Source organism: Peromyscus leucopus, chromosome 19 (assembly GCF_004664715.2).
Source record: "Peromyscus leucopus breed LL Stock chromosome 19, UCI_PerLeu_2.1, whole genome shotgun sequence".
In the NCBI taxonomy this organism is placed as follows: domain Eukaryota; kingdom Metazoa; phylum Chordata; class Mammalia; order Rodentia; family Cricetidae; genus Peromyscus; species Peromyscus leucopus.
Genome location: NC_051079.1, coordinates 50,767,802 through 50,777,268, shown reverse-complemented (window position 1 = coordinate 50,777,268; position 9,467 = coordinate 50,767,802).

Genomic DNA, 9,467 nt, shown 5'->3' with positions numbered 1-9,467 from the left:
ATACACAGTGATGGGTCTCATTATGGCATTTTCAGACATGTACACAGTATGTTTTGACCGGATTCACTTTCCACCTTTGGCTCCTCCCATTCCTGTTGACCCTGTCTTGCCTTTCAACTAGCCAACAAGCTTCCCTTCAGGGGCATGAGCACTTCACCGGTGCTCCTGATTGTCTTCCTTTTATGACCTGACCAATGAAAGTAAGTCTTACCTGTTTTTTAGCTAAGAGGAGAAGGAATGAAAAAAAGCATTAAAATGGGTACAAAGAGTGCCACAGTGTCCTTGCTTTCCGAAGTGGCTGGTGCCTCCCTTGGTTTCTTCTGTCTCTCAAAGCCTGGTCGTTTTAACCAGTTTGAAATTCTCTCCCCAACTGCTTCCCTGTATGGGTGCCCTGGGTTGGTCTTCTCTCTGTAAAGGAGCCGGGCTGAGGTAGCTGTCAATCAATGTTTTGTTTTGTTTTGTTCTTTTCAGAGCAGACTCAAAGAGCTTATTGACCTGCTGTTCTCAGCCCCTGGTACAGTGTGTGTCACACAGCTGCAACACCGTAATTGGAACTCTTTGCAGACTTAAGGAACTTAATTCGATGATTTGCTTTCAGGAGCTCTGTGTTTGCTAAAGTCACTAGAATGGATGAAAGGAAAAAGACAGAAGAAACATCACTTTGTCTTCAGCTATATTTTGATGTAGTGAGAGAAACGGGCGCTCAGTTATGCAAGGATAAACATTGTTGATCCAGAGCCAGGCATATAGCCTATGCAACAACTAATTCAACTCTGCCGTTACAGCAGCATGTCCACTGTGAGCTGGCTGTGTCCCAGTAAACCTTTTTTGATGACAAAAGCAGCAGACTGGACTCAACTTGGCCCAGAGGCTATAGTTTTCTCAATCTGATCTAGACACCTGACTTTTTCTTCTTTATCCAATAAAGGAGAAAGACAGACAGACCTTGTAAGAGAGTGTGGGTGTGCAGAAGGTAAGCACACAGAGAAGACTAGAATTGGTAGGGAAGAAAACAAGGGACTCAGAGGCTAGAGAAATGGGTCTGAGACAGAGCCAGTCTTGAATTTCCCTCAAGGTTCCTTTGTTGATCTGTGATCAAACTCTAGACAAAGCTGCCTAAGCTCTGTAAGTCAGCCCCAGTTCTGCCTTGATATCCCTGCAGACAGTGTGGTAGACTCTCCTGCCCTGTGCACACCCTTTCCGTGGGCGGGGCCTACAAGATTCTTCCCAGAGATGCCTGTTGTTCACCTGCTCTGCAAACATAAATCCTTAGTACTTTACTCTGATGGCATGCTTCTCTCTCTCTCTCTCTCTCTCTCTCTCTCTCTCTCTCTCTCTCTCTCTCTCACACACACACACACACACACACACACACACACCTAAGGTAGTGATTAAAGAATGAGTGGCCTCCTCAGCCCAGGGACTTTGCTTGAGTTTCACTAATATTGAAGTTCAAAAACACTTCCCTTCAGACCAAGAATCGAAGCTCGGCCCTATCTTAAGTTTAGGGAAATCTTTTATGAAGACAAACTGGTCTACTTAAGCAAATATCTTTAATGATTTTAGCGCGAGCAAATTCTCTCACACTTTCTGTTTGGCAGACGACCACTTAGTTTGAGTCTCGTTTGATTTCACAAATGGTAAATATGTGTGGACAGGAATATTTTTCTTTTGTGCTCCAATAAATGTTATTTTTCCTTTGTGAGGATACGACTACATTCGACTTCTAGTGTCCTTTCTTTGCCTGTGTGCAATTGCTTGGGGTGCTTCCCTGATTGTGAGGGTCCAGACAAAGGAAAAACGACTAAAACTGTAGACAGGAGTAACTCCCACGCATACGCATCTGCGTGTGCATGCGCAATAGGGACTGGACAGCATTGCGCTGTGGCATCTGCAATGCGCGCAGCGAGGATTCTCAGAGTCACTGTTCTACACTAGGAGATCTCAGAGTCAGTGTTCTCCATTCCCTCACAGACGGTGCCACTTTGCGGGGCTTGGGTGAGAACGCCCAGTGACTGCTTCCTGTGGGTAGTCATTCCCTGGCAGTTTCAGGCCTCTCTACCTGCCCTACCCCTGAGCCAAGCTTTCAAGAGAAGCGCCTTGCATTCGTACCTGCTGTATGCTAAGCGCGAATCTAAGCCCTTTCTGTAAACTTGCCTGTTTAAATATCAGAGCAACACACAAAACAACGGGGCTATGAACATTCGTATGATACCGATGAGAAAGTATGGAGGCTTAGGAGATTGAAGACCACAAAGCTAAAAAATGGTACTCCAGGATTAACTCCCAGGGAATCTAATCCTCCTCCATTCTTAACCACCACCCATGCCTCCTCCTAAATTTGCAGTGAGGATGTTTTCCTTGCCGGACATTGTACTGTGAATACAAATTAGGAACAACAACAAAAACCACCACCACCAACAAAGAAACAAAAACAAAAAAACATGTTTGCAGCCCTCAGGGCTTCTGATCTAGTATGACAGACCTGTAGAAACACATGAGTGTACATACACACACACATACATGCACACTAAAATGGATGAACAATGACTTAAAGTTTGTGTGCTGGAAGCTTGATTCAAGCATGGTGTTGTCAAAAGTGGTGGGACCTTTAAGAGTAAGGAGTAGTGGCATTGTCCCCTAAAGACCGTGTTAGCATAATTTTCCTGAGAACCCCTGTGAGTCCTCAATTTCTTTCGGGTCTCATGCCTTGCCATGTAATCTTACTCTCCCGCATACTCCTGCCATGATGGTGCCATCCTCCAGGTGATGATGGGTCCCTTATCAGAGGAGCGTTGTGTATTCTTTAAGTGTTCACAAGTGTGAGCTAAATAACCTTAAAAGAAAAAAAAAAAAAGCACCTAGTCTCACACATGTCATTACAGTGAGAGAAAAATGGACCGAAGCAGCATTATGTGTATGAAACAAGAGAACAAGTGAGGTCATTGCCGGAGGATTCACTCTGGATGTGTCCAGAGGTCAGACGGAAGACAGAGACTATGGGAGGAAAGAGCTGCTGGGCAGAGAAACTAGCAGTGTGCAGTCGGATGTCCACAAGAATGTGGTGTTTTGAGTGAGACCAAAGTCACCGACCCGACGACATGATGTTGCCAAACACTGAGAGCTTTTGGCATACAAAGGCTCCTGGTGCCTGGCCTTGTCCCCTTGCCAGGGCACTGATTGATGTGTAGCTTGTGGCTGTGGCTGTGCTTCTTCCCGGAGAGGTGCTTGTTGTGGGGCAGTGGGACCTCTCCAGGAAGCCGCAACCCCAGTACACATCCTGTGCAGCTTGTGGCAGGCGACCCTGTCACCAAAGGACAGCGTGCTCCCCATTCCTCTCTTCTCACCTGCCCTTCCCATACCATTGCTCCTCCAGGAGCCGCCCTCATTTGTTCAAAATTCCTCATGGATCTTCCTCTAGGGCTACTGACCTGGGAATGCAGGCCTCCTAACCCTGTGGCAGTTGCCTTGCTTTCTGTCTGGCTGACCCTCATCCCAGTGACTTTTCTCTGACTGTCTAAGAAATTCACGTTACAACCTTGTTCTTGTGTCTGCCTGGAGAAAAGGGTCAATGGAAACGTTTCCTCCAGGAACCGCATTGGAAACGGGAGTAGACATTGACTCGGCACTGATTCACTCTCCTTTCAGCCACACAGGGTCTGGTCCTTGGCAGACATTGTTTCATTCTTTCAATACTTTAGTTGTAGATGGCATATTCTTTTTTTTAAGCAGGTCTTCAGTTGGGGTAGTCAGACTGATATTAATTCACAACACACCCCCAGGTTTGGGCATGGTCGCGCATGCCCAGCAGGACTAGTCACTTCCGCCGAGTCATTTCCGGGTCAAACATCTCCTGTGACTCAGGACTGTGGCTTTAGGCGGTTGTGTAAAGCACACAATTCAACCATGTGATCTATGTGCATGCGTAGAATAGCCACATGGGCCTGTGTGTGCAGGGGCAGCCCAGCCCTTATAAGCCGGCGTCATGATTCCCAGGCCGCCTTTACTCACGTGTCTTTCTGCAGGCCTGTGCACATCTGTCCCTCTCCCTTATCTTAATAAAACTCTTGTTAGTGGATTCTGTTGTGTTTCTTGACTTTTCCTCGCAGGGTAAGAGAGCCACAAAAAACCAACACAGACCACATTGACTTTGTGCCTTGCTCGATTACAATTATGTCAGGCAACGTGGCACACCTCTACCTCCTAATCATGAAGTTTCAGTGGCTCTAGAACCACGTATCCCATCATGAACACATGAGGGGGACTAAATCCAAGAGTAGATCCCAGTTTCCCTGGTGACTCACCTCACCTTTGAGAGGGCCCCCTCGCCCCATGCCACTCAAACACTTTCCTTTTTTAAAGAGATCCGGGACTAAAGTTATGTATTATTTTAAAAGCACGAGGAATCAGCAGTGCATCTCCTGAGTTGGCAACTTCGAGACCAGTGTTGTCTGGACAGAAGTTTGCCAATTTGCAGAGAGTCTTTCCCTGTTTGGCTCTGAGTGAAGTGGGAAGCTGGAACCCTTCCTCTGGCTGCATGCCTGCCTACCTAACTCCCAGGAATGATTTGCATATTAATGAGATAATGTCTGAGAAGTGCTCTTAAGGGAAAGGAAGCAGATAAAGGCAGGACATGGCCATGGCTGCTCTGCAGCTTGACCTCAGTGCTGCTGGGAAACTGAGGAGCTGCCTTTCCCTTCCCCATTCCTTCACTCAAGTGGCTGGATGGATCCTTGCTCTCCAGAGAGACTGGAAGTTCACCGTTCCCTCTGGCCACACGCCACCTTCTTTATTCTAAGGAAAACAAAATACGAAATTTAAGTGATTCACCTAAGGTCATCCAGTTTCTGAGCGCCCAGACTGGGATTTCAACACAGAACTCTAACACAGAGTTCCCCGGAACCCCTCATGCACATACTGTCCCACTGTACAAAGTACAATATAGGCTCTTCAGTGGCCCCGACTCCACAGTGAGGACGATCTAGACTCTAGAATCTATAGGAAGCTAATTGGGTCAAATAACACTGCCATGAGTCCAGCTGTGGCACGTGGAAGGGATTCTGCACCAAGCATCCAGAGTCATTCCTGGGGTTTTCTTTTCTTTTTCCCCCATTCCCAAAACTCTGTGCACAACAAGCCAGGTGTGGTACTTTAATCTCAGCACTTGGGAGCAGAGACAGAGGCAGGTGGAACTATACAAGTTCGAGGACATCCTAATCCAAATAGCAAATTCCAGGACAGCCAAGGTTACATGGTGAGATCTGTCTCCAGAAATTAAAAATTCATTAATAACAAAAAACCCTCTGTGCTCAAGAACCCCTGTATAAGTATGGGTTGGTATTAATGTATATTGTTGGATAGGGGTGCTCCACAGTTCATCTCCCTTATAGGACATAATCAGTTCCTACAAAGGACACATTTCCTGCAGTTCTGGAGGCACTGTGGGACAATGGAAAGACTTCCTCTAGAGTCTGTCCTTAACTTTGCCTTCTTACTAGAAGTGAGACTGTGACTAAACCATGAGCCTCCATGATGTATAAAATGTTAATTGGGGATAAAGAAAAGTAATCTGAAGGGAAAGAATGACAGCCTAATAACCCAAGGCTTCTCCCAGAATGCACCTGGAGCTCCCTTGCCACTGTGTTCAAAAAGTTAGGATCAAAGACAGAGCTGATACCTTGCACACATTCAAGTCACAGTGAAGAATTTAGTGGCTCCTAATGGATACAGTTATCCCTCAGCATCCCTGAGGATTGATCTCAGCCCCTCCTGCAGTCCTGTGGGTACCAAAATCCACAAAGGCTCGGGTACCTCATATGACAAGGCAAAATGACTGAATGTCACTGAGATGGGACTCCCATGCAGTCCATATCATCTCACTGCTACTTCTAGTATGCACATCATTATATGCTCTGTGCAAACAGTTGCCATAATGTGATGTTTAGACAGTGATGGCCACATGAAGATTAACATATGTTCAGCTCCCAGGCAATTTCTTTTTCAAGTGTGGTCGGTTGAATCAGTAGCTACAGAACTATAGACTGGTGCTGAGGATGTTAGAGTGTTGCTGTACCAACCCGGATGCCCATTCTGGACCCTCAGTGTGAGGAAAATGCATGGCTGTTGGGTTAAGCCACTGTAGAAAGGTTTCCATAACAATAATTATTTCACCAGATCACACAACAATGAATAAAAAATTCACGAAGGCTGGGATGTGGTGGTGGACACCTTTTAATCCCAGCACTCTGGAGGCAGAAGCAGGCAGATCTCTGTGAGTTTGAGGCCAGCCTGGGCTACAGAGCAAGATCCAGGACAGGCACCAAAACTACACAGAGAAACCCTGTCTCTAAAAACAAACAAAACAAATCCACAAAGTGATTGAAATATGGCTCATCAGTGATGGCCCTTGTGCTAAGTTGTAGTGTGACTTCATTGATTAGGTAAGATACTTTTATGCACATGTGGTTAAAACATATGTGCATAATTATAATCAAATTCAGATAAATTATAGAACCTCTGTAAATGACCTATAACTTGACAGTTATTCATATGTTGGAGTAGAGGCACAAAATGATTCCGAATCTGTGTGATTTTTACAAAGATGGGATGAGATTTCAGTGCAACCACTGTGAGCACCAAAATAATCAGATGTTCAAGTTCTCTGGATATTTTGTATTTCCCCTTTGAACCAGAATCCCCTCAAATGCAGAATGGAGTCGGGGGTGTTCCTCAGAAGAATCATGCCTCTCACCTCGTGCTGACCTTTCACCTACTGCTGACCTCCTTAGCTAGCTACTGACGTCACAAGCAAAGAAAGAGGGGCCAACAACCGGCTCTAGCCCTACTTTCTTTCAGCCCTTTCTTTCTTATCAGTAACTGAGATTGGAGAAGTCAGAGTGTGACCCTATCAGGAAGCCAATGGCATATTTCAGTTAACACACTGGTTATTGTTGAGAACAAAGTATACATGTGTGTATATACCAGCTACACCAGTACACACTGATTTCTTTATGCACTGGCGTGAATAAGAATGGCCCTCTTAGTTCACAAATTTAAATGCTCAGGAGCGGCGCTGTTTGAAAGGATTAGGAATTATGGCCTTGTTGGAGGAGGTGTGTCACTGGGGTGGGCTTTGGGGGTTTCAAAAGCCCAAGTTAGCCTCATGGCTCTCTTTCTTTGCAGCCTGTAGATGCAGATGTAGAACTCTCAGTTTTTTCTCCAGTACCATGTCTGCCTGCACGCCACCATGCTTCTTGCCATGCTGATAATGGACTAAAAGCTCCGAAATTGTAAGCAATACTGTGCCATTGTATGTTGGAAGTATGTGATCTATTTTTTCATTTTGATTTTACAGGGAGTTACAATTAAGAGATTGCATGTGTCTCAAGAAAAGACTTTGGATTTTGGACTTTTTTTTTTTTTTTTTTTTTGGTTTTTCTGAGCCAGGGTTTCTCTGTGTAGTTTTTGGTGCCTTTCCTGGATCTCGCTCTATAGACCAGGCTTGCCTCGAACTCACAAAGATCCTCCTGCCTCTGCCTCCCGAGTGCTGGGATTAAAGGTGTGCACCACCACTGCCTGGCTGGATTTTGGACTTTTAAACAGTGTTGAGACTGTGATAGACTATGGGGACTTTTGAAGATGGACTAAATACGTTTTTTTGCATTTTGACATGGCTACAAGCATATGGGAGTCAGGGAGTAGAATGTGGTGCTTTGAGTCCCATGAATTCAAAGTGCTTAGGGAGCGGCATTATTTGAAAAGATTAAGAATTATGACCATGTTGGAGGAAGTATGTCAGTGGAGGGGGGAGGGCTTTGGGGTTTTAAAAGCCTAAGCCAGGCCCAGTGGCTCTCTCTTTTTGCTGTCTGCAGATCCATGTGCAGAACTCTCAGCTCCTTCTCCAGCACCATGTCTGTCTGCATGCCGCCATGTTTCCTGCCACGATGATAATGGACTAGACCTCTGAAACTGTAAGCCAGCCCCAATTATATGCTTTCCTTTGTAAGAGTTTCTATAGTCATGGTGTCTCTTCACAGCAATAGAACATTGGCTAAGTCACTTCATGTGAGTCAAACTATCTTATATTTGTATTTAAAGTTGGCATTTTGGACTACCAAAGTGCATGGTGAAACTCATGCTAAATTTAAGTACTTAGAAAAATGTCAAAATGATATGACAATTTAAGATGGACAGAGAGTTAGAGAGAGAGAGAGAGAAAGAGCAAACGAGTGAGAAAGAGAGACACTGTGGGAAATCTGTGGGGAAAAAGAGAGATGGCTTCTATTTTAGGACTCCTCGCTACACTTTCATTCCTTTTATTTGAACAAAAGGCCCACATTTTATTTTGCAGCAGGGACTGCAAATTATGTAGCCTCCTGGACTCAACTGAGATAGGATAACAAATATCTGACAGTGACTCTAACATTGTCAGTGTTTTGGGGACATGTAACATTAGAAACTCAAGATTCAGCAAAGGCCACAGACTGGAGTTAAAGAAGTTAATGCCACTCTTACACTGAAGATTCTGCAGGTTGACAGAGACTGACCAGAACTGTGTGCCTGACACAGTTGCAATGTTGCAGAGCCAAGACTGAAGGGCTCAGCGGCGCTGCTCATGGCTGGCGCGGCTACCACAGCAGCTGAGGTTTGGTCGGCACTGAATACCGCAGGTATAGAGACGGTGGCGGAAGAATAACGAGCCATAGTTACCTTTTCAGAGTTTTATTAGGAGGAAGGAGAAGAGAGAGAGAGACAGAGACAGAGACAGAGAGAGACAGAGAGACTGCGCGGAAGGGAAGTACAGAGAGAATGCGGAGAGAGGGCACGTGGGAGGGCACTTCCGCTTTTTAGGCGGAGACAATGTCGCAGGCTGATGACATAATAAGGACAGACTCCTTACAAAGGCTCTCTTTAGTACCCCAATAGTGACTCATTGCTCACCTCTGTGTCTGATCTAGTGTCTTTTTGACTCCAGAGTAGAACCTTTGAGATGCATTCTCAGCAGACCATTAGTTTTCAGCAGCCTGCAAGTGAGAAAGGTCATCAAAGGCCTAAACCTTCCAGTGCTCTGCTGTAACCTGCCCATCTGATGCTCCCAGTGCATTTGGAAAATGCCTTGATTTATGACTCTTTTTGGCTTCTGTAAAAGCTACATGGGATCACCTCTTTGTTGGATGATATTATTTGCAGGAACCTGAATCCATGTGTCCAGGTCACAGTCATCGTCTCTGGTTCAAAGATAAACTTTCCTTTAAGCCCTTTGAGGCAAGAGCTGTGTTTTATGTCCCAGATGCATCATTAGTTTTGATGTTGTAGCACACTGTATTTTTACATGCTGGATCTTCCCTTTTCAATGACAATAAAAAAAAAAAAAAAAAAAAAAAAAAAAAAAAAAAAAAATTAAAAATGTGATACTACACATTACAAATAAAAAGAAACATCAACACCCAGCTTTGTCTGTTTGTCCA